The sequence below is a fragment of the Mytilus edulis genome, chromosome 9 (assembly GCF_963676685.1).
Source record: "Mytilus edulis chromosome 9, xbMytEdul2.2, whole genome shotgun sequence".
Taxonomy (NCBI): Eukaryota; Metazoa; Mollusca; class Bivalvia; order Mytilida; family Mytilidae; genus Mytilus; species Mytilus edulis.
Window position 1 is genome coordinate 60,824,156 of NC_092352.1, and position 24,272 is coordinate 60,848,427.

The 24,272-nt window shown below is 35.9% G+C and overlaps 1 long non-coding RNA gene across 1 annotated transcript; it reads left to right on the forward strand.

Moving 5' to 3' along the window:
- Nucleotides 1–19,769: 19,769 nt before the first annotated feature.
- On the forward strand, nt 19,770–23,791 carry LOC139488718 (uncharacterized). The gene is made up of 2 exons (XR_011656069.1): nt 19,770–19,906; nt 23,175–23,791. It is a non-coding gene; the product is annotated as an uncharacterized lncRNA (long non-coding RNA).
- Nucleotides 23,792–24,272: the final 481 nt, after the last annotated feature.

The window sequence follows — 24,272 nt, forward strand, 5'->3', positions numbered from 1 at the left end:
CGAATAATTTGTTGATAGGGATGTCAGGTTGGTCTCTCTTTTTTCTACTGTTAAGTAATTTCCAATACTCTTTTGAGTTATTGGATCTCAATGTGTTAATTTTTTTTTGCCATTTTCTTTCTATGTGCAATAATTGCTATTTCTAAAGTTTTTTTGTATTGTTTCTCCGAAGATTTCATAATTTGACGATTTTCTTCAGAACTACTGTTCTTAAATTTTCTTTTGAGTTTGCGATAATTTTGGCGAGCAAATTTACAATCATAATCATACCATTTTTTATCCAATTTTACAGGCTTGTTTTTATATTTCTTTAACCCGCTAGTTTTGGTTACCCCAAATGTTGCCCTAGCACAAACCAAATATAAATCGCACATGTTATTAACAATCAGGTTCATTTCATTTTTGTCCATATTTGATTCAACTTTATTAATATCTTCAATTAGAGCATAAATCTCTTCTACATCTATCCCATTTTGAAAATCCACAATTTTACCATTGTCCCATTTTTTAATATTTTCTGGACGATTACATGTATCTGTTCCAGCATTTAAACACTGATTGTTTACAACATCTTGCTTAGTGCTCGCCAAAGTTATCTGTAATGGCGAATGGACATCAGAATATAAGGTGCAACAATCAAGTACATGAAAATTAGTAAAATATTTTAACAACTCAACACTACTAATACAATAATCTACAATACTGCTATTTCTACGTGTTAATTTACCATACTGTCTATCATCACCAATTCGACCATTTACAATAAATAAATCATTTCCTTTACATAAATCTAACAATCGTTTCCCGTATCCATTTTTTACCCTGTCCAAAGAATTTCTTTTCATTGGAATATTTAATTCGTCAAGCATATACACTTTATTTTTTATAAAATCTGTAATATTATAGGTATGTTTATCATTATGTATAATAACAAAATCGTCGTCGTCTGCTGTTCGTCCGTTGAAATCACCAAGTAATGACACATATTTATAATTATTAGAAAAAATAATGTATTCATTTTCTAACTGACTGTAAGCATCTTGAGATGAGTAATTTGTGTATTCCGGAGGAATATATACTATGCCAAAAACTATGTCATCATCAATATCAAGTAAATCTGACGATACTTTGAACCAAAGAACAAACTGACTGTCAGTTGTTAAAATTTTAATTTTATTTGCATGTTCTAATTTGTATCCTAAAGTTACACCACCCGACCTATTTCTCGACACTTTCTTTCTATTTTTCATTCTAAATTCATAACCTGGTAAATCAATAATATCTACAATGTCAGTTTTTGTTTCTACTAAACAAATTATATCATTATTACTCAACAATGATTGAAATTCAGGATAGTTCAATCTTTTTTTAACACCACAACAGTTTAGACACAAAATATTTATATCACTTCTTATGTATACAGTCATGTTTAGTAGTATTTAAGTATTGTTACAGTTAAAAGTTAACATCAGTCAAATTTAGGTTATGCTTTCCTTGGCATTCCTATAGCATGAGTTGATTCACTACTTGGGCTTGATCCAGATCTTTGTCGTTTATAAGGGCGACCGTTAGTATTTGCTGGGGTCATCATTAAATCTCTGAACCCTCCATTCGGATGTCTTCTGTGCTGATCATCTATATCAATGTGTTCTGTCTAAAACATATTTTTATATAAAATTAACAAATATATGGTACCTATATTTATATATTAAAATTGTCACCCGCCATGACATTTCCAGGCTGATGGAGGTAGAACGTCATTGTTAGAAAAATTATAAACATGATAAATATCGAGATTCAATGAAATACGTATTTGTGAAGAAGAGATAAACACTTTCCTTGGCTTCTTTTTTGCGGACGCCGAACTATACATTATAAATAAGTTTTGAAGAAATTTTACTTTATCGTTTGAAGTGAAAAATATTTGAATCTACATTTTAAATTGATACACAAAAAAAATCAAAATTCTCTGCTCTATAGATTTTATTTCATAAAAGGAGTCTGAAATATATCCATAACAAAATGCACCGTATCAATTGCATATATAAGAGAACACTACTTATAAACTGTTACGCGTCGCTTACTATGTATAGAAACATGCATAATAAATCTCAATTAAAAGAAGGAATTCTTAAAGCTTACTTTGACAAATTTTAAACTAACTTCATTTCAACAAGTTTAAATTACATATTCTAAAATAGAGCTGCAAAAAAATGCTTTGCTCTATAGATTTTCTTTCATAAATGGAGGTTGAAATATATCCATAATACATGCACCATTTTAAATGCATATATGAGAATACCAAGACTTTTAAACTGTTACGCGTCGCATAACTTCGTTTCAACAAGTTTAAATCACATGTTCTAAAATAGAGCTAAGAATTATTTATATTGAAGTAAATTTAACTCTTTGAAATTTTATTCTAATACGCTTTTGAATATTACTAAGAGCCAATAAATACAATAGTTTTGTATTTTATAAATTAGTTCCTTCAATAAATAAAGTCGTCATAGAACAGTCTCATTTTCATACCGGTATTCGAAATGACTCGATTCATTGCTATTACAACAAATATGTCATAATAACAGTGTACGTATAGAAGCCAGGGGCAAAAAGGGTACAAAACTATGTCCCCTCCCATTTTAAGACAAAAAATCAAACTAAAAAATGAAAATGAAAGAGAACAATCATACACTACATAGAAAAAAGGGTTTTTTTTCTTGTCACTTTCAGAAGTTTGCCTCCCCCCTTTTTTCCACACACAAACTTTTTTTTCAAACTTATCCATTCTTATAAATGGCCTATTTTTATACGAAGGTGTACACAGACAGACGTGCCGCCGGAATAATCTCAGCTACAGCGGAGGGGGCATTATTTTAACGCTTGTCCGTCTGTACGTCCGTACGTATTCATGGGAAAATTTACAACTTGGACGTTTCCGCAATTTAACTTTATTTTTCCTCAAACAAATGCTATGAAACTTATACAAAATGCTAATTACCACCAAACTGAGATCAAGTTTAAATTTGACTGACATCACTTTCACCGTTCAAGCCCATTTATAAATGGAAAAAAATGTTAAATGTGTCGTCTACGCGCTCTTACTTTATTTTCCTCACCAAATGTTATGAAAGTTACATACAATGCTTAATATTATCACTTAAACAATGAGCAAACCCCATACCACATAGCAAATCATATAAAACCCCGATGTCATTATAAGAAAAAGAGGACTGCTTCAAATGACATCAGCACCACTGAACCAAAATGTACATAATTATGATACATATGCGGATAATTAGAATATTCCAGAGAGGTATACAGCCGATAAAAACATAAATTAAAGCTGGTACTCAAGGAATTTATTCGCATAGAAGTATTTTCACCTTATTTGACACAAAGCTTCTTTTTTTATCTTTATTATACACAAAATTTCTGTAGCCTGTTGTACTCGTCGTTTAATTGCTATTTTAGGAGGGAAATGATAACTTTATTTGGAAATGTTGTTTTCTAGGGCAAGTCTTTTTTTATTGTTACTACCAGAAAGTATTCTTGTGAATTTTTAACTTATAGTGTCTTTGCTAAAACAGAACCAACACTGAAAGATCAAGTTTTCAGTGTTTACTTAGAAGGTAATATTTTGAAACTAGATTTCCCACTGACAGCAATGAAAAAATCCGAAAACCCTGGGTAAAATTGATATCCAGGAACATTGCAAAACATTTTCACTAGTTTCAAAGACGGTTTCGGGTTAAAGAAATAACAGAAATAAATTAATAGATAATCATTAAAAAAAAACAGTTGAAATTTTATATCACAATCAAATATAGTATGTCAAAACTATGTAAGCATCCTCTACAATGAAATAAAATTTGTCTTTTCGGACACAATGCGAATTGCTTAATTTTTTACAGCATAAAACTCTCAATGCGTTCCCTGTGTGGATAAAAAAAACAACTCTACGATCTCCATTCCTCGCCTGCCTATTCTCTAATTTTACACCTGACAATAATTCTCATTCACTACACCGAAAGTGGACGACATATTTTTTGTGTTGTATAAATGAGGATGGTGCACATTCTGTATGTGTTTGCCCCAAGTCAGGAGCCTGTAATTCGGTTATTGTCGTTTTTTGCTGTATATCAAATTTGTTATTTCGTCTGAATTGTTTTACATTTGTCATTTCGGGGCCTTTTATAGCTGACTATGGGATATGGGTTTTACTCGTTGATGAAGGCCGTTCGGTGACCTATAGTTGTTAATTTTTGAGTCATTTTGGTCTCTTTTGGAGCGTTGTCTCATTGGCAATCATACCACATCGTCTTATTTTTATATAATGAAAGATTCTCAAGATTCCCATAAAAAGAAAAAAAGGAAAAAACATTCGAATAAGGATTGAAGTGACACTCGATATCCCCCCCCCTTCCCCGGAGTAAAAGTGATAACAAGAAATGTTTCACTTGTCTGACATAATGTCGGCATATATCCTTTGAAAAGTGTTATAATGTTTGTCTGTGAATAATTATATTATTTATCTGCGGTATATTTTATCAGATCAATAAGACAATATTTGCTGTGTTTGGATTGCAACTGCAATAAAACAGGATTATCTTTCTTGATTTGCGAGTTTTGAATTCTGAATTATGAATGATCCTTCTCGCCTTTCGTAAGTATGTAATCCTTCGCAAGGCCGTAGCTACCCTTGAGGCAAGAATTGCCTCACTAAAATTTCGACACTGATTATTTTTTTTATACATATATTTCAATATAATAGTCATTTGTTGTTCTGTCTCAACCTTAATTTCTATATAACTTGTCATCATTCCTTTTAAACTATTCTTCCTGGATATAACTCAGCATCTCAACGGGTGATGTTTCTCGATAACATTAACCTAGTAATGATAATCATCATGGATCTCTAGTTAAAACAGCTCTTGCAGAAAAGGAAAAGCGACACTGAAGGTAAAGAAGGAATAATTCTAGTACACTAGTGTTTTTGTGAACAAAGTCTGAGTATTGTATATAACTTCATTAGAACAATCCAAAAACGATGAGTAGACTTGACAAATCAAGTACTGGTATTCGGAAGGGGGCAGTTCTGTCTGCGTATTCATTTCTCCGTTTAACCAACTTTTGACAAATCAAGTCATCGCAAGGGGCAGTCCTGTCTGTGTATTCATTTCACAAACTTTAATCTTTCTCTTTACAGATAAATAAAATATAAATAATATGAAACATGCATGGATTATTTTCTATCCATGTTTCTTTAACCTTAAAAATTGAAAGAATATCCCATATTCCAATTTGATATTATTGAGGAATGGTAGAACCTTTAACACAGGATTTTGTCTTTACTTATTCGGGACTACGGAATTTCGTTTCTGTATATTCGGGGTTTCGGAATCGGACACCCCATACCCCTAACCCCTAAATTTATAGATTCTGGAACTAAAATACCACCAACTGTTTCCAGAAATAATTTGAAATTATGGACCAACATGTAAACGTCAAAAAATCCATTCCAATTCCCCTGTACCCATATCATATATACTCTATAGATAGAATCATATACATGTATCTTATCTCATTCTATCCTTAGTTTGTCTACTCTTTGTCAGCGTAAAAGCGAGTTTAAAATTTTGTAACTGCAACTGTATGATGGTGCTTACAGGAAAGCTTAATTCCCTTTTGCAAACAAAACTGTTACTACCGATGCTGCTACCAAATTGCTGATGGAGAAGGAATTGGAAGAAGACATTGATCATTGTGTTGATGATAATGTGCTTCCTTTAGAAACACAGACTTCCCTGAAACGACTGAAAACTTGGAAAAGAGCATGCATGAGTGGCGAGAAATTGTGCGGGCTTGCCATGTTAATCGCGATAAGGATATCAGCAGACCAAATTATGATTCTGAAACGAGTTGACTGAACCGGCCATAGAAAAATTTGGCAAACTCTACTGAATCTATGTTTGTTCTATGTTCTGGCAGCCGACTCAAATCAGTGATATTTGGACGATTATCTTACATATAAATTTAAATAAAGTTGTTAAAAATTTGGTGTTAGTAAAAGTCTTAAAATATATAAAAAAAATATATAAAAAGTGTCCAAATTCAAAACATTATCAAACTCTCTAAAAATGCCTAGAATGCAGGATTTTGCACCATTCATTTCATACCCTACAAAAAAAATGTTCGCCTCGCTTCGCTCGGCTCAATTATTTTGCCTCACTAAAATAAGATGCTTAGCTACGGCCTTGCTTCGTTCACATCCGTTGAAGCCTTGGTATCCCTGTATATTGCGGTGTGATATAAATATACATGCAATAGACTGGATGTATCTCTGAAAACTATTTGAGGGATCAAAAATAATTATTCCAATAATAATTTAAGGTTATTTGCCATCAGGAATGAGAGGTGTTTATAGCTACTTCATTTTGACACAATTTTGTAAGCATCACAAACAGACATAATTGGTTTTAGTAACTACAGCCATTCTACAGAAAAAATTCCTTGCAACAATTAATTTTTGAGACAATAAATTTGAAAATGTTCTATAGAAACAACAGCCTTTATTTGTTACAGAAGAAAACATACCTTCTCAGAAACATTTCTATGATTTTGATAATAAATTTACACATAAAGACATATTTTGCTTTGCGCCAAATATTGGACTGACACTACAAACTGTTCAACTGCAACCTGTACATACATAATATATACAGTAACCAAATATACATTAACGTAAATTCGGAAGATGATACAAGATATGAATGATCTCATAAATATTGTTTTGCTACAAGAAGAGTTGACCTTGGGAAAAAAGAAAAACATTTTCATAAAGAAGATATAAATAGTATCTGTATAGATGGTTAAATCGCGGTTATTCATTTTGAATATTCAAATTTGACAAGTCTCGTAATTCACTTAATTTATTTTTATGCTTTATCAGCATATCTTATCAGTGAACGAACAGAACAGTGCAAGGCTGAATTTTTTCACACACTATTAGACACAAAATAAACATACAAACATGTCTCAAATGAATTATCACAAAGTATAATAACTAAGAATAGTATATCCTATATAGATATAGGAAGATGTGATATAAGTGCCAATGAGACAACTCTCCATTCAAGTCAAAATTTATAAAAGTATACCATTATAATTATGTCAAGGTACGGTCTTCAACACGGAGCCTAGGTTTACACTGAACAGCAAAATATAAAGGGCCCCAAACATTACTAGTGGAAAACCTTTCAAACAGGGAAACCAACGGTCTTATCTATATAAAAAATGTTTGATTTTTATAACGATATCTCGTGTGTGTTAATTTAAAGAGATGGATATATGTAATATCTCAATAAACGGACAAATTTACTTCAACCTATAACACCATGTTGAATTTTACAAAAAAAATAGAGCTAATTTATATTTGGCTTTGAATATATATATTGCATGTACAATAGATCATAACCAAACTTTGAGAATTGAAACAGGGAATGAATCAAAGAGACAACAAATAGGCCAAAGATCAGAAGATAGCCAAAGGTTACTAATTGGTCTTCAACACTTTATGAACACATCGGGAATATCCCGTACCCGGAAGCGGGCTTCAGTTGGCCCCTAAACGAAAATGTGTAATAGTTCAGAGAAAATGAACGTGGCACTAAACTCATATAGATGAACAAAAATTTCCAATAACCATACACTTCTATTAAAGGCCAGAGCTTCCTAAATTAGGACAGCGCAAGCATGCAAGTGCATCTATAGAAAATCAAAGAAACAGTTGCCTACCTAAATATTGAAGTATCTAAGCAACCAAACAACAAAAAAATCAATGAATTATTCAATAATATATATTATGATGAAAAGGTTTTATTTAATTGCTGATAAATTTCTATAGTATGTGTTGCAAATATAACAATTTATCAGCAATTTATTAATTTCTTTGTGCATTTTATAAATTCTAAACTGATTTTTATAGTTCGTTCTTATGTTGTACTGTTAAACCGCTGTCCCAGGTTGGGTGTGATGAAGTCATTAATGGATAAATATATTTTATTATGTAAATACAAAGTAAAGAATGTTTCTAAAGTTCAAATGTTCGAATGTTCACAAACTGTCTTTAAAGTTGAATTGTTCGAATGTTCAATATCTCACACGGGCACGTGATCGTATAGTTTCAATCCTGATGGAGTACGTTTGGATATTAAGCGCATATGTTCCAGCCTACCCACGAGGGTGAGACCTTGGCGGAATCTCCGGTACCAATCTCTTGTACCAATCTGTCCTTATCGAATTGTCGTCTAATCGAATTGTGTACTAGTGTGGATCTAGCCGGCGTTAATATTCATGAGGCTAGCCGTCAATAATATTCATGAGATGAAAACCGCGTTCGATGAAATGTTTTGGGTAGTTATTAGATTGTGACAATAAAATAGCATTTTGCTGTTAATATCCAATATGGTTATGCTATTTATAGCAATACAAAGTAATTAAGAAATATTAAGCCAATAGGTGTCTTCTGCAAGGTCCGCGTCATTAAAAATGAAAGTAAATGAAAAGTTTAATTGCCTCAGTACACATGAAACAAAACAATAACGATTCATTAAAATTTTGTTATTATTATATCAATGTAAACTATAATAATTAAAAAAAAAAAAGATTAAATATAGAGGAATTAAAGGGAATTAATTGTAATATGGGCATTCCATATTCTGTTCGTTGTCTACAAATACAAATGTATAGTCCAATCCTAAAACTAAAATATACAATACCTACGATAGTATCATCCATTTAAAAAGATCAGAAAAAAACAAACAGAGTTAATTGAAGGAATATAAAAACAGAAAAACAAATAGAAACTGTCAATCACTATTTCAATGATATAATTCTTCAAAATTATGGAGATCAATCAGGTTAAAGGGGGAGGGGGGTTCCCCGGTATATCACCAATTCGAAAATGGACTATTGCCGGCTGACCAAACGAAGAGATTCTCCACGTGGGCAATGGCCCATAGCACTTATACCCTAGACCCGTACGAATTTGTCAGTAGAGGGTTAAAAGGGGGGATATGGTATACAACGAATTCGAACTGAACTATTGCCGGCTGGCCAAACTAAGAGATTATCGACATCGACCATTATACCAGAGGTAGAGGTTGGTATTGCCTCTAAAATGGATAAGTAGGGTACCCTGGTATATCACAAATTCGAAAATGACCTATTGCCGGCTGGCCAAACGAAGAGATTCTCCACGTGGACAATGATACCAGAGGAAGAGGTAAGAGGTACTTATTGCCTTTAAAATGACCCATAGCACTTATACCCTTGACCCGTACGAGTTTGTCAGTAGAGGGTTAAAAGGGGGGATATGGTATCCCGGTATATAACGAATTCGAACTGAACTATTGCCGGCTGGCCAAACTAACAGATTCTCCACATCGACCATTATACCAGAGGTAGAGGTTGGTATTGCCTCTAAAATGGCTCTAACACTTATGCCCAAGACCCGTACGAGTTAGTCAGGAAAGGTTAAGGGAGGGGGGGGGTACCCTGGTAGATCACAAATTCGAAAATGAACTATTTTCAGCTGGCCAAACGAAGAGATTTTCCACGTGGGCAATGATACAAGAGGAAGAGGTACTTATTGCCTTTAAAATGGCCCATAGCACTTATGCCCTAGACCCGTTCGAGTTAGTCAGGAAAGGTTAAGGGGTACCCTGGAATATCACAAATTCGAAAATGAACTATTGCCGGCTGGCCAAACGAAGAGATTCTCAACGTGGGCAATAATACCAGAGGAAGAGGTACCTATTGCCTTTAAAATGGTTCATAGCCCTTATACCCTAGATCCGTACGAGTTTGTAAGTAGAAGGTAAAAAGGGGGATATGGTATCCCTGTTAACAACGAATTCGAACTGAACTATTGCCGGCTGGCCAAACTAAGAGATTCTCCACATCGACCATTATACCAGAGGTAGAGGTTGGTATCGCCTCTAAAATGGCCCAGAGCAGTTATGCCCTAGACCCGTACGAGTTAGTCAGGAAAGGATAAAGGGGGTACCCTGGTATATCACAAATTCGAAAATGAACTATTGCCGGCTGGCCAAACGAAGAGATTCTCCACGTGGACAATGATACCAGAGGAAGAGGTACTTATTGCCTTTAAAATGGCTCATAACCCTTATACCATAGACCCGTACGAGTTTTTCAGTAGAGGGTTAAAAGGGGGGATATGGTATCCCTGTTAACAACGAATTCGAACTGAACTATTGCCGGCTGGCCAAACTAATAGATTCTACATATCGACCATTATACCAGAGGTAGAGGTTGGTATTGTCTCTAAAATGGTCCATAGCACTCATGCCCTAGACCCATACGAGTTAGTCAGGAAAGAATAAGGGGGGTACCCTGGTATATCACACATTCGAAAATGAACTATTGCCGGCTGGCCAAACGGAGAGATTCTCCACGTGGGCAATGATACCAGAGTAAGAGGTGTCTATTGCCTTTAAAATGGCACATAACACTTATACCCTAGACTCGTACGAGTTTGTCAGTAGAGGGTTAAAAGGGGATATGGTATCCCGGTTAACAACGAATTCTAAATGAACTATTGATGGCTAGCCAAACAAAGAGATTCTCCACATCGACTATTATACAAGAGGTAGAGGTTGGTATTGCCTCTAAAATGGCCCATAGTACTTATGCACTAGACCCGTACGAGTTAGTCAGGAAAGGATAAGGGGGTACCCTGGTATATCACAAATTCGAAAATGACCTATTGCCGGCTGGCCAAACTAGAGATTCTCCGCGTGGGGAATGATACCAGAGGAAGGAGTACTTATTGCCTTTAAAATGGCATGTAGCACTTATGCCCTAGACCCGTACGATTTTATCAGCAAGGGGTTAAAAGGGGGAGGTGGAATCTCTGTTTACAACGAAGTCGTAATAAACTATTGCCGGCTGGCCAAACCATGGCATTCTCCACCTGGGCCATTATACCAGTAGTAGAGGTGGGCATTGCCTCCAAAATGGCCCATAACACTTATGTCCTAGACCTTTACGAGTAAGTTAACAAAGGGTAAGGGGGTACCCTCGAATATCACAAAGTCGAAATGAACTGTTGCCGGCTGTCGAAACTAAGGGATTCTCCACGTGGGCCATTATACCCGCGGTAAAGGTGGGCATTTCCTCTAAAATTGCCCATAGGACTCATGCCCTAGAACGTTCAAATTTGGCAGCAGACGGTTAAAAGGGGGATATAGTATCCCGGTGTACTACGAAGTCGAAATGAAATATTACCAGCTGACCGACTAAGATATTTTAAACGTGGGCCATTTTAGCAGAGGAAGAGGTAGTCATTGCCTTTAAGATTTGCCATAGCACTAACCCTGATGGCGTTGTCCATTTTATCAGATGAAGAGAATAATGTTGCCTCGAAAATTACCCATGGCTTTTATGTCCTAGACCCGTACCTGTTGGACAGCAAAGGGAAAGTAGTACTCTTGTATATTACAAAGACCAAAATAAGAGAGTCTCCTGGTGGGCTATTCAAAAGATTAGCGTATGTGTTTTCTCTAAAAAGGCCAATATATCGTATATCATAGATCCGTACGTATTGGTAGGAAAAGGTTAAGGGAAATACTCTTGTATATCAAAATATTCAAACATACTTTTACTTGCTGGCCATTTTAAAGGTAATTATTAGCTTAACTTCTGTATTATGGTCCATGAGGAGAATCTTTTAGTTTGACAAGTCGTCAATAGTTCAATTCGACTTTGAGACAAATAAAGGTACCCACCTTTCTTTTTGCTGACTAAGTCGTACGGGTCTAGGAAATAAGTAGTATGGGTAATTTTAGAGGCAATGCCTACTTCTTCCTCTGATATAATGACCCACGTGGAGAATTTCTTAGTTTGGCCATCCGGCAATAGTTTATTAAGACTTCGTGATGAATCAAAGTACCACATCCCCCTTTTTACCCTCTACTGACAAATTCGTACGGGTCTAGGGCATAAGTACTATGGTCAATTACACAACTACTACATCTACCTCTGGTGTCATGACCCATGTGGAAAATGTCTTGGTTTGGCCAGCTGGCAATGGTTCATTTCGACTTTGAGATATATAAAGGTACCAACCTTATCCTTTCCTGGCTAATTCGTACGAGTCTAGGGCATTAAAGATTCGGGTCATTTTAGAGGCAATGGATACCTCTCCCTCTGATATAATGGTTCGCGTTTTGCTAACCAGTAATAGTTTATTTCGACTACGTGATAAACCGGATTACTACCCTTTTAACCCTCTGCTGACAAACTCGTACGGGTCTAGGCTATCGTTTAGTGGATAAAACGGGCAACTATATGGCTAACAATCACAAATCTCTTTATTTAAGCTCTAATGTCAACATGTCACACTTAGGTGACGTTACAATGAATAGCGGCAGCGAGAACGTTACGTTTGTAATTTTGCTCTTAACATGCTTGGGCCGCACATGAATTACTTTACAATAAATGAAAGTGATCACAACTTTAATTATTAAAGTTCTAATTAAATAATTGATTGTGCCGGACAGTAGGTTACATATTTCCGACTTGACGGTAGTAGGTCCTGCTCCTCATTCTATTCTATCATCGACAATTGACCAGTAATAATCGAATTAGATAGAATTCAATAGAGAAACTTCAACCATTGGGTCATGTGAGACCGGATGGGCTAATTTCAAGCCAAACAAATACTTTAAATTGGTAATATTATGTACATAAGTCTTCATTGGTACATGTACAGCTATTTCTGGTACAATCAAAACGTTGATAGGTAATTTTCCGTTGTCTGTAAGTAGGCAAATGGTACATTATTTAGATGTCGTACTTTTTTGCACTCACTTTTGTCACCAAAATTAATCCTGACAAGTTCATGGTGTCCTGTCTGGCAATTGTCAAATCAAGCTCTGTATCTAATTTTTCTGTGATGAAGGACATCCGTGCGCTCTTGTCAAGTAATGTGTTTGTTTTAGTTCATTGAATGCCCGAACTTATTTGCGCTACGGCAGTTTTTAGTCTGTGTCTGTGAGTAAAGAACTGGACCCGTTTTCTTCGCGTTGTTTTGTGTTTCCTGAATTGTGTAAATATTTACATCAGTGTTAACTCTGTTTTCATCTTTTCAACCTCGTCTTTGCATAAACTAGTATGGTGCCATATTTCACATTTCCTGCACTTTTGGTGTGATTTGCAATCAGCTATATTGGGAGGTCAAAGACAGTTAAAACATAAACGATCCCGTTTAACAATAGAACTATTTGCTATGTGATCAATTATCTTAGTGCAGTTCACGGGGGCATGTGATTCGTTACAAAAGTACACATGGATTTACGTTTATTTGTCTGTTGATTTATTTTGTACGTACCTTTGCATTGGTGTGAAATGCTGCTGTAATGGTAAAAGTTTCCGTATGATCAGAGGAATTGCCTTTCTCCATAATGTTGAGTTCGTGAGATAGTATTTGTAGTAGTTCATTTAATTGTCAACTATTTGATTCATGGTGTCTTGTTATATTTATGCGTACGTCCCCCGGTAACTTTTTCAATATGATAGGGAACAATAATGGGCCATATATATTCTCTGTCTGACCAGAGATTCTAAACCACGTACATATATTTCAATTTTTTCGTAAAAAATAACGTAAGCTCTTGTATGAGGGTATGTAAAATAATGCATTCGTGTACTTTTGCGTGATGTTGTGAACTTGTGGCATTTGTGTTTAGCGTTGATGTTTGTACTTAGATAATTTTTGTTTCTAAATTAAATAAATACTCATCAGAGTTAATGATTTCTGTTTCGAAAGTTCATCGGAATCAACAAGTTCTGTTTCGCTCACCCCATTTTCGTCGAATTTCTTGAATGTTCTGGAAACGGCGCTTCTATGTCCTGCTAGTATCGATTTCAGCTTCAAATTTATCCTGGTCTCTTGACACCAATATCGTTAAGAGGATGCATCGGGCAACTGTATAGCTAACAATAACAAAGCGAATAGAATATATGTATATCTATTCTGACTCTAATGTCAACACGTCACACTTAGGTAACATTACAATGATTAACAGCAGCGAAAACATGATCAATTACTCCTTATCCCAATACAATTGTAGTACGTAATTGAGCGTAGCATTGAGTCTAAAATGAAGTGAACGCTCGTGTGTGTCTGTCACTATAAGTTTTGTAAGTAAATGATTTGCAGGTAACAAATACCGAAATTTGGTATTCTCTGAAATCATTGCTTTGTGAATCCTTTCATTGCATCTCACAAAGCTACCGTCATCTATGAAGAGTCCTAATGGTCTAATGCTAGCATATTTCCTTGTGTTTTTATCTCAGATGTTTGGTATATCGGTATATTGGTAGTTGGATATGAACCGCTGAACGTAAGCAGTTACTCGAATCACTTTCCATATTTCGAATTGTCTATAACGTTACTGATACCATAGTGATCAGTATGAACTTCATTGTTTAGAAATTCCTCGTCTTCGTTTTCTTCTGTAATTGTCAATACCGTGAACTAATTCGTTCTTTTTTTAAATGACACTATCGATGTATTGATGGACGTCAATTTCTCGTGTTAAGAGATCGGTTGGGTTGCATTCTTTTGGGCAATATCTCCATTAATATTGATTTTGAAGATTTTGTTATTTCTCGCACTCGATTCACAATTAATCGTTTAAACGGTTTCGATGATTTTAACCAGTGCAATACTATACAGCTATCCGACCAGAAAACCACGTTTTTACATTCAAAGGTCGATTTTACATGAAAAGCTAGTCTAGTTCCAATAACTGCGGCCATAAGTTCTAGTTGCGGTGATTTAAGGTTTTTCAATTGCGCTAATCTGCTTTTCGCAAACACTGACGTAGTTTCGGTTCCGTTGTTCAGATATTCAGTCTGAAAATACGTGTAGTTCAAGGTATTCCGAAGATTAGATGAAGCAAAGGAGAATACAAATTTCGATTAAGTAGAAGTCATTGCAACACTCGAAAAACTTGTGCAAAAACAAACACTGTTTTAGGACTTGAATGAACAAATTCTAAAGTTAAAGGAACTGGTAGATGTGGTAAATAAGATTATTTGATTCAGATGAATTTTCGGTTAATATGGTAACGAAGATTCGACACGTACGTAAGTTCATACAGAATGTCCACAGACCAAAACCCTGCAGTCCCGTCATATTGAATCAAATACTAAAGTACTAGAACGTACACTTTAAATTCAGACTATATACCGTTTGTTTCAACGAACAACATAGCTAACCCACGCAAAGCACAATCGTTTGAAAACCAGTTTGCCCAAGCCATTCTCACAATCAACACGCAATAAAATACATTTCCTGCAGCTATTAATCAGAGTCACGGCCTACCAAATCTTACGCTTCCAACTTTCTAAGGCACCATTTTAAAATTGCAAACCTTCTGGGACTCATAAGAGCCGGCCGTACATTTAAATCTGTCACTTACAAATATATAAAAGTGTACCCCCCCCCCTATCCTTTCCTGACTAACTCGTACGGGTCTAGGGTATAAGTGCAATGGGCCATTTTAAAGGCAATACGTGCCTCTTCCTCTGGAATTATTGCCCACGGGCAAAATCTCTTCGTTTGGCCAGTCGGCAATAGTTCATTTTCGAATTGGTGATATACTAGGGTATTCCCCCCTTAACCTTTCCTGACTAACTCGTACGGGTCTAGGGCATAAGTGCTCTGGGCCATTTTTTAGGCAATACCAGCCTTTACCTTTGGTATAATGGTCGATGTGGAGAATCTCTTAGTTTGGCCAGCCGGCAATAGTTCAGTTCGAATTCGTTGTTTACCGGGATACCATGTCCCCCCTTTTAACCCTCTACTGACAAACTCGTACGGGTCTAGGGTATAAGGGCTATGGGCCATTTTAAAGGCAATAAGTACCTCTTCCTCTGGTATCATTGCCCACGTGGAGAATCTCTTCGTTTGGCCAGCCGGCAATATTTCATTTTCGAATTTACAGTATACCAGGGTACCCCCCTTATCCTTTCCTGACTAACTCGTACGGGTCTAGGGCATAAGTGCTATGAGCCATTTTAGAGGCAATACCAACCTCTACCTTTGGTATAATGGTCGATGTGGAGAATCTCTTAGTTTGGCCAGCCGACAATAGTTCAGTTCGAATTCGTTGTATACCGGGATACCATATCCCCCCTTTTAACCCTCTACTGACAAACTCGTACGGGTCTAGGATATAAGTACTAGTGCTATGTGCCATTTTAAAGGCAATAAGTACTTCTTCTTCTGGTATTATTGCCCACGTGGAGAATCTTTTCGTTTGGCCAGTCGGCAATAGTTCATTTTCGAATTTGTGATATACCAGGGTACCCACCTTATCCGTTCCTGACTAACTCGTACGGGTCTAGGGCATAAGTGCTATGAGCCATTTTAGAGGCAATACCAACCTCTACCTCTGGTATAATGGTTGATGTGGAGAATCTCTTAGTTTGGCCAGCCGGCAATAGTTCAGTTCGAATTCGTTGTATACCGGGATACCATATCCCCCCTTTTAACCCTCTACTGACAAACTCGTACGGGTCTAGGGTATAAGTGCTATGCGCCATTTTAAAGGCAATAAGTACCTCTTCTTCTGGTATCATTGCCCACGTGGAGAATCTCTTCGTTTGGCCAGTCGGCAATAGTTCATTTTCGAATATGTGATATACCAGGGTACCCCCCCCCCCTTATCCTTTCCTGACTAACTCGTACGGGTCTAGGGCATAAGTGCTATGAGCCATTTTAAAGGCAATAAGTACCTCTTTCTCTGGTATCATTGCCCACGTGGAGAATCTCTTCGTTTGGCCAGCCGGCAATAGTTCATTTTCGAATTTGTGATATACCAGGGTACCCCCCTTATCCTTTCCTGACTCACTCGTACGGGTCTAGGGCATAAGTGCTGTGAGCCATTTTAGAGGCAATACCAACCTCTACCTCTGGTATAATGGTCGATGTGGAGAATCTCTTAAATTGGCCAGCCAGCAATAGTTCAGTTCGAATTCGTTGTATACCGGGATACCATATCCCCCCTTTAAACCCACTACTGACAAAATCGTTCGGGTCTAGGGTATAAGTGCTATGGGCCATTTTAAATGCAATAAGTACCTCTTCTTCTGGTATCATTGCCCACATGGAGAATTTCTTTGTTTGGCCAGTCGGCAATAGTTCATTTTCGAATTTGTGATATACCAGGGTACCCCCTTATCCTTTCCTGACTAACTCGTACGGGTCTAGGGCATAAGTGCTATGAGCCATTTTAGAGGCAATACCAACCTCTACCTCTGGTATGATAATGGTCGATGTGGAGAATCTCTTAGTTTCGCCAGCCGGCAATAGTTCAGTTCGAATTCGTTGTATACCGGGATAACATATCCCCCCTTTTAACCCTCTACTGGCAAACTCGTACGGGTCTAGGGTATAAGGGCTATGCGCCATTTTAAAGGCAAAAAGTACCTCTTCTTCTGGTATCATTGCCCACGTGGAGAATCTCTTCATTTGGCCAGTCGGCAATAGTTCATTTTCGAATTTGTGATATACAAGGGTACCCCCCCTTATCCTTTCCTGACTAACTCGTACGGGTCTAGGGTATAAGTGCTATGAGCCATTTTAGAGGCAATACTATCCTCTACCTCTGGTATAATGGTCGATGTGAAGAATCTCTAAGTTTGGCCAGCCGGCAATAGTTCAGTACGAATTCGTTGTATACCGGGACACCATATCCCCCCTTTTAACCCTCTACTGACAAACTCGTACGGGTCTAGGGTATAAGTGCAATAGGCCATTTTAAAGGCAATAAGTACCTCTTCCTCTGGTATCATTGCCCACGTGGAGAATCTCTTCGTTTGGCCAGCCGGCAATAGTTCATTTTCGAATTGGTGATATACTAGGGTATTCCCCCCTTAACCTTTCCTGACTAACTCGTACGGGTCTAGGGCATAAGTGCTATGGGCCATTTTTTAGGCAATACCAGCTTCTACCTCTGGTATAATGGTCGATGTGGAGAATCTCTTAGTTTGGCCAGCCGGCAATAGTTCAGTTCGAATTCGTTGTATACCGGGATACCATATCCCCCCTTTTAACCCTCTACTGACAAACTCGTACGGGTCTAGGGTATAAGCGCTATGGGCCATTTTAAAGGCAATAAGTTTCTCTTCCTCTGGTATCATTGCCCACGTGGAGAATCTCTTCGTTTGGCCAGCCGGCAATAGTTTATTTTCGAATTTGTGATAGACCATGGTACCCCCCCTCATCCTTTCCGGACTCACTCGTACGGGTCTAGGGCATAAGTGCTGTGGGTCATTTAGAGGCAACACCAACCTCTACCTCTGGTATAATGGTCGATGTGGAGAATCTATTAGTTTGGCCAGCCGGCAATAGTTCAGTTCGAATTTGTTGTATAACGGGATACCATATCCCCCTTATAACCCTATACTGACAAACTCGTACGGGTCTAGGGCATAAGTGCTATGAGCCATTTTAGAGGCAATACCAACCTCTACCTCTGGTATAATGGTCGATGTGGAGAATCTCTTAGTTTGGCCAGCCGGCAATAGTTCAGTTTGAATTTTTTGTATACCGGGATACCATATCCCCCCTTTTAACCCTCTACTGACAAACTCGTACGGGTCTAGGGCATAAGTGCTATGGGCCATTTTAAAGGCAATATTATGAACTGATGAACTGTTAATGTTGAGAATAATGACTCTGATTGGTCTCCGTAATTTTGAAGAATTATATGTCATTGAAATAGTAATTGACTGTTTTTATTTTTCGGTTGTTTTTATTTCTTCAATTACTTTGTTTCTATTTATTTTGATCTGTTTAACTAGAAATAGAATGTATCTTTTAGTTTCATGATTCGACTATATTTGTAGACAACGACCAAATTATTGAATGCCCATATGACCATCAATTCTCTCTAATTCCTTAATTTCTATATTTAATCCATTTTTTTTTTTTATTTATTGTAGTTTACATTGATTCGATAATCACAAAAGAACTGTTCTTTACTTTATTTGTTTGTTGTAATGTCTATATTTAACTATATTTTTTAAACTTGTTATTGCTTCTGTTTACATTATTTCTCTCATCACAGAATGTTAAAAGACCATTACTTTGTTTAAATTTATGGAAGCATTTACATTGTTTTTATTACATTTACAATGTTGTTTAAAGTCGCAAAGTTGATTAAGTAAACGCGGACCTCGAAGAAGACACCCATTGACATGCCTGTTTGAAGCAATATCAAATATAAATAGGAACGTTATTTAATCATAATGATCGTTCATAGTTTCTAACAACACTTCTTCGAACGCAAGTCATCTCATGAATATTATTGACGGCTCATGAATATTATTGAAGGCTGGCCTCATGAATATTAACGCCGGCTGTTATCGACGGCTAGATCCACACTAGTGAATTGTGTCCTTGAAGTCAATTGAGAGATCTTATATAGTCAGGTGGTCCTTACAAACGGAGAATTCATTGACATATATTTTATTGTATTTTACATTTGTCTGACTTGGTACAGGCATTATGTAGACAAGGGAGGATTGAACCTTGAATTTACTGTACGAAAAGATAAATATTTCAAGGAAGTCAAATTTTGTAACGGTTAGTCGGTTTTAATTTTAAAAATATTAATCTGCCACTACTTTTAAAGTCCATTAAATAATTTTTTTCACTTTTATGTACTGTTTATCAGTGCACAGACCGTTCAAGGCTGAATTTTGTTTTTGTTGCTTTCTATTGGACACAGTTTTAGTATAAATTATTCAACTTAAACATGCAAGTTACATTTGGAAAAAGGTAGATGGTTCTTCATTCGAACTAAAAGTAAGTTTTTACGCTTTTATTCGATGGACGCGTTTAACATGCAATCACATAAACATGTAAATCAAATATCAAAAACTCAAATTAAAAGTAACAATCTTTTTACTTAAATGATTTTGAATGTAGATGTTTAAGTTTTATCTTTTTATTTTATTACAATTGAATTACTTATTACTTGTAATCGTCAGTGAAAACATCAGGACAAGCACTTTCTAAGCCAGAACTAGAAAACGGGTGTATTTTTGTATTATATCCAGTACCGGGTTTTACGGTATTAATTGTCAAGCTGTTTAAGGATTGACTTCACACGTTCTTTGATTGATATGAGCCATTCCAATTAATATTTATAGTGTGTCTTTCTATGTTGTAATGATACACGATTGTTTCATTGTACCATTAAAACTTTTAAAACCGCTGCAATTGTTTACACCTGTCCTAACTTAAGTCAGGAATCTGATGTTCAGTAGTTGTCGTTTGTTAATATGGTTGATAAGTGTATCTCGTCGCTCGTTTTTTATATATATATTTGACCGTTGGTTTTCCCGTTTGAATAGTTTAACACAAGTATTTTTGTGGCCATTTGTAGCTTGCTGTTCGGTGTGAGCCAAAGCTCCGTGTTGGAGACCGTACCTTGACCTATAATGGTTTACTTTTATAAATTGTGACTTGAATGGAGAGTTGTCTCATTGGCACTCATAACACATCTTCCTGTATATATCTATCATAAGTCCTCAATGATGTGATAGAGAGAGCTAAAATTACTATATAACTACTAAAAAAATGTTTTAAGTTCCAAATGTTTACTAGAATAATTTATTCTTACTATTTATCAAACTTATCTGATAGCTATATCAAAAAGCGAATTACTTACATCCATAGGCAGCAAACAAACAGAAATCGCGGGATTTCGTTTTGTCACCGCGAGCTCGTATTATATTGAGTAACATATTAAACGATATGACAAGGCTCTATTCTAACAGTAGTTTAACGCATATGTTTTTCTTATTTTCAATTGACCAATGCAAAAACTTAAATTAAAACCCCAACGTGGTGAAATTGATCTTTATGGGTTAAAGTTTCATTTTAAGACGGCTTAAAATGATAGTGTTTCTCCTGTCATTATTCCTTTTTCGACTCCTCGATTTATTTCGTTTTATGCATTTAGCGCACGATGGAACCAATGACGTTTTCCTTTCAAGTATATAAAATAGCAACACGGTTTTTTTTTGAATTTAAACATCGATACAAAATACATTATGTTCTCATACAACATACAAAAGTAGTGAATTTAATTCTGATTTTTTTTTCTTCTCCTGTCCTAATTTCGCGAATTTGGTATTGCCGGTGAATTCGTGTGTATATGATACTGCGTTATTTCAGAACAAAACATCTAAAGGGACATTATAATTTTTGGTCTGTGCGTCCGTTTGACTGTCCAGCTTTAGGTTGAAGTTTTTGGTCAAGGTAGTTTACGATGAAATTGAAGTCCAACCAACTTGAAACTTAGTCCACATGATTATCTGGCGGGCACATGCTGCCCATGATACCGGTATGATCTTTTTAGAGTTTTGACCACAATTTCACGGTCTACTGAACATAGAAAAATGATAGTGCGGGTGTGGCATCCGTGTTCTATGGACACAATCTCGTTTGTATACTTGTTGCCTTTTTTCTACAATTCAAAGTTTTTTTTTTTTTATTTAGTGTGGTATATATGTCGTGTACAAGTTGCAATTTTGTACAGGTTATAACAAGTACAAAAATATTGTACATGCTATAATTTGTACAATGCTAAAATACAAGTTATAACATGTACAAAAGTACCTCGTACATGTTATAACCTGTACAAAATATTGCTTAAAAATGGTTTTAACCTGTACAAAATTTGAAAATAATAATTAAACAGAATATACATGCACAATTGATATTTATTTAATATTAAAGAACAACCATCAAAAGCAAGAAACGGTGCATTATTTACAGCATCTTAACATACTACACTTTCATAGATTTTAGAAACAAGTTTTTTTAACTTGTTGCTGCAAGACAGATACTGTAACATGTGACACCTTGAGGTGCACACAACCTTCATTCTTCTACATTTACAACAACCAGACTTACAACTGTCTTTCTTATGCTGACAATGCACAAAACATTGCCCTCAACTCAATGATAACTTACGCACTATATCTCTCACACTCATATCACTCATTAGGACTTTAGACACATTTAAAGTTGCATTTGCAAAAAAATAACCTGGTTTCTACTCAAGTCTCCATTTATTTGTCCAACTTTAGTACCCATTTTTTAGCCGCCATGTTCATTCACATTCGTCACAACGCCTTTCACGTTTCTCTTATTGGCAGGGCCCTATCAATGAACATAATGTTATCACCTTTGAAGAAAACAGTTTATCTAATTTTTTTTAGTTTTTTGTCAAGGTATCAGCTTGCACCTGCTGGCGAGAAAGGACCCTCTTGGGTGCAATCTTGTTCAATATTTGAAAGTTCAGACAAACCCTCATTAGTATTGACAGCAGTAATATCTTCACCAGAAAGTGCCATCTTAGAAAAAAGTATACAAGTAGATGTCATATTGATACTTGATTCATGAGCATGTTAGCATCACTTAATTCTATTAACATTGTTTCTGTTTCTAACTCAATGATATGTTCATTGTTGTCTGCTGATTCATGACCGTTCAACTCACCATCAGTTTTACTGTTTGTGTCAATAATAATGTCTGTCTCTGACATATTTGTACAGGTTAAAACCATTTTTAAGCAATATTTTGTACATGTTAAAACATGTATGAGGTACTTTTGTACATGTTATAACTTGTATTTTTGCAGTGTACAAATTATAACATGTACACAATTTTTGTACATGTTATAACCTGTACACAATTTTTGTACATGTTATTAATAACCTGTACAAAATCGCAACTTGTACACGACATATATAATTAAAAGATCATATTCAACTCTATTTGCATTAGTTTTGATGATCTTCTAAATGTTTGTTTACTGTTTCTCTTGGACATTAATACACAACGGATGTACCTGTACTATGTGCAGCATGACAAGACATGTTCCCTCCCGGATAACCTGTTTTGGTGGGGTTTGTGTTACTCAGTTTTGAGTTTTTTCTGTATAATGTTTATTAATATTTTTTTGCAATTCCTGTGATTGGTCTTATGATTTTCAAGTGCCACATCTGTATATCCTCTAAAAAAAAAGTTAACAAATTTAACGTTTACATTATAATTTCAGCTTTTCCGGCACAAATAATGGCTAGAGGAATACTCATTCTCGCAGTTGTAACATTGTTCGTACTATCAGTCGAATCAGACGACCTTGACTTCCTCGGAGAAGATGTTTGTACAGCGTCCTCTTTTACCTTACGTCCTAAAAAATGGCCTTATTGGTATGTAGTAATGGGGTCTGATGCAAAAGGTCAACTGCATGGGAGTCACAGCTCCACACATCTCGGTGATCACAACAAATTTCATTTTGAACGTATCAACGCAAACGAACCATATTTCTACATTACATCAAAGAGATGGAAAGAATGGTATGTTTACATGACAGATACACCAGAAGGTTTGATTCAGTCAACAAAAACATGGCCAGGTATGGAAGGCCAGTGGAAGATCCAGAAAGTTTCCGAAGAAGAATACGCATTATTTCCAAAGAAATGGCCTGACAGGCACATGTGTATGAAAAACGACTATATCGGTACTATGTACGGGTGTAAAGATGCTGTCGGTCCAGAAGGGCGTTTTTTTATAGACAAAAATTAAAATATGGAACTGAATACATCAAGTTATCATTTAAATTTTTGACCTTTTGTTGATCAAAATTTATGAATAAAACAAAATTAAAATGTCTTTTAACTTTTACTCTTTTTTATTAGACATGGTGCATGTGTAACATTTATGAAATCAAACACTTCCAAGCGCAAGAAGAAACAATCAAAAGCAAAGGGAAAGGTGTTTTTTTTCGGTGTTCCTCATCTCAAAGCGAAAGGAAGACCTTCGCCTCGCACTCCCAGCAGCGGTTTTGGCGAAATTCTTTGTTTGGTTGGTGTCAATTAAGCTTCATTTGCGCGATATTTTCACACATTATAGATGATTGCATGCGAACAAGTTTCAAACAATAAAATCTGGAAAAATTATCTCTTAACTGTTCTACAATCTCACTGTAATATGCAGCAACAATCCAACAATTACTCAATTAGGGAACACATCATTATTTATAATACATAACTTGGCAGGAACGTACATGTACATATAAATGGATCGAATACTTCGATTAGACCGAATAGCAATTTCAATAGAAGTGAGCACACGTAAGATAATGTATCTAGAG